Source organism: Cetorhinus maximus, chromosome 18 (assembly GCF_964194155.1).
Source record: "Cetorhinus maximus chromosome 18, sCetMax3.hap1.1, whole genome shotgun sequence".
In the NCBI taxonomy this organism is placed as follows: Eukaryota; Metazoa; Chordata; class Chondrichthyes; order Lamniformes; family Cetorhinidae; genus Cetorhinus; species Cetorhinus maximus.
In genome coordinates, this window is record NC_135896.1 from 21,682,679 (window position 1) to 21,685,613 (window position 2,935).

Below are 2,935 nucleotides of genomic sequence, written 5' to 3' on the forward strand. Positions count from 1 at the left end.
CAGACTTTCCCTGATCTGTGCCCTATTTCACACACCTTCTCCTCCACTGAATTCACGGGAGAAACTTTTATTTCAGAAAGTCGCTGTGTAAAATCAGCACAAATTGTACAAGACAGATTACCACACTTCCTCAGCAGACTGTGATGCATTGCCAATTTATGTTATTAGAAAAAATAAGTTTAAATCCTATACTATTGCATAATAACGTAATAGATTCATATTTTGCGGTTGTTCTATTCAGTCTGTTGATGGATTTGAAAGCTGTCAGGGATGCCTGGAGCAATTATATTAGTGTGAAATTCAGACTTGGTGTAGCAGAAAAGCGGAAGCTTGACTTGCAAGGGAATTAGATGATTCAGCGGAATGCCTTGTTGAAGGTTCTGGTTTTCACATCATTACCATTGTATTTTCAGTGAAGGGGTTGTCATAAATGAAATACTAACACAATTCCTTGTGACTTTCAACTATTCCACATGAAATGCCTGATTAGCAAATCTAAGTCACAGGGCCCATAAATAATGAAAGATATGGTTGTTGATGCAAGATCAAATCATTTACCTAGAGAAAAAAATGCTAACCATCACCAATATACCAAGCATTGTATTCAATGATTACTTTACAGAAAATTGTTGAAATCATTTGTGACTTTAACAACACCTGGAGATCAATTGTTTTTGCCTTTGATAGGGTTATTCAATAAAAAATGTCTACAGTGCAGCAAATGAGTAAGAATTAATCTACTGAACAACTGAATGTGATGCTATCATTTGTATGTAGTTGAAGTTGAACATAAACAAGTCACTGCATGTTTCCAGCAATCAAAAGCTATATTTTCCACCTACCTTGGGTTCCAAGTTCATGATCTATATTGGTTTTGCCAGCTGTGAGCAAACCAGAAAATAGTGCAGCACAGATATTACATTAGCACATCTAGGCCAATAATTGGTCAACTTTTATTGGTAAAGCAATGTGTTTGTACGACACGCCACATACAAAATGTTACACATTGCCTTGTGCTTATAATGAACCCCTGCTCGCAGACCCAGAACATGAGCAAAGTGAATCACGTCTTTAAGTAGACTGTAACAATGTATAATAAGCTTAACTTCACTTCAAAAAAAGCCAAAGTCACAATGGATGGAGGCCTGTAAAATGAAACCGTTTATACTTCACAAACAATTGAATATCAATTCAGAGAAGAAACTAGATAGACTTGCAAACGTAAGCTGCCTCTAAAGTTTTATTCACTGGTTTTTTTGCAAACAGGGTATGTCCATTCTGAAAGTTCAAGTACTGCCTCAATGTACAAAACATCTGGCAGAATTTTAGGTCCCGCGGGCGGGCGGGTGGGCGCATGCCCGACCCGATTGGGCGTAAAACAGCGCGCAATGACGTTGGGCGAGTGTCCTGACATTACGTATTTGTACGATATTTCAGTCAACAGGCACGTGCGAGAGTCGGCAGCACGCCCGCCAACAATTAAGAGGCCTATTAAGGCCATTAACGTGTAAATTAACAGCAATTTTTCACTGCCCAGCTTCACTCAGAGACCCCTCCTCCCCTCCTCAGCACCACCACACCTCCTCATTCTTTTTAAACTGGAGTCGTTCGCTGACGTTCCCTTCGCTTGACAACTTCGCTTTTGGGTTTTTTTAAACACTATCACGTCAATTCTGCAAAGAATACATCCTGCCTTGTCTTATAAATAGCGCTCCTGCAAACAACAGTGAGTCTGACTCCCAAAAGGAACACGTTTCGCTCCAAGTGCAACATCTGAGACCAGGACATAAAACGGCGATGAACAGTGGAAGCTGTGTCTGTATGTTTCTCGTGGTTCTCTCCTCGGGCTGCATTGGCAGACTCATCAACGGGCCTGATGATGGTAGTCCCATCGGCAGTGAGCTGAAGCAAAGCGTTGTCATGCACCAAAGGCAATATCGGGAAGCCCAGTCCCCTGACCATGTGAAACCATTCCAGAACAACGAGCAGAGAGCCAACTTGGGAGCCCTGCTCATAGGGCTGAAGCCCTGCTTCAACAAGTCAGGAAAGGTCCTTTGGGTAGAGGCGCCCTCATGGGAACCAAATTGCAGAACCTGGACCCGTCCCACAGGATAAGTGATCGGGATTACGTGGGATGGATGGATTTCGGCTGGCGCAGTGCTGAAGAATATGAATATTCATCGTAAAAATAAAACACAAATACACGCCCAATTCTGTACAAAAGAAAAACTTTAATTTGGTGTCTTAAAAATTAGTGTTTTAAATTCTATTTACTATGGTACTTAATGTGAATTTGTTTGTAAGATGATGCAATATATATATATGCAGCATTTCGCAAGAATTGTCTGGCTCAGTCCAGTTTCTTATTAATATTAATGATTCAAGACTGAAATAATTCAGCATCTCATCTGTCAATGTTTAGTACATCACAATAAAAAAAAGCAAACTTAGGGCCAAGCGGCCTTTGCATTTTTGAGGAAACCTCATCCACGGGCGGGATGAGGTTTCCGGCATTAATTTAAAAAAAATGTTTTGACATAATTTTTATTAGGTTTCTGTTTAGGTGAGTGAGTCCTATGCGGAGACATTTTTTTCCCCGATTTTCAAAACCTTTATTTTTGATTTTCAAATTCTTCAGGTCCCTGAGGCAGCTCCCTACTTTCAGTGCGCCCCCGCCTGCGCATGGGCAGTCTTTTGCGCCCGCCCTCCTTCCGCCCCCACCCCGGCAGCGCTGAACTTCTCAGCACGCCTTTCACGCTGGCTGGCCGTTAGTTGGTCAGCCAGCGAGAAATCGCGGTCAGGGGCTGATTGGATGCTGAGGAGTTACCACCGCGTAGTCTTTTCTGCTCTATGGCTCTTTGGATGAGTAGCTGAAGGACACCAAGTAGCTAACTCTCAAATTCAATCTTCAGCCATAGAGGAACTGAATTGGCCT

General features: G+C 42.1%; 1 pseudogene; it reads left to right on the top strand.

The window, feature by feature from the left end:
* Window positions 1–1,797: 1,797 nt before the first annotated feature.
* LOC144693457 (cholecystokinin pseudogene) lies at window positions 1,798–2,186 on the top strand (annotated as a pseudogene).
* Window positions 2,187–2,935: the final 749 nt, after the last annotated feature.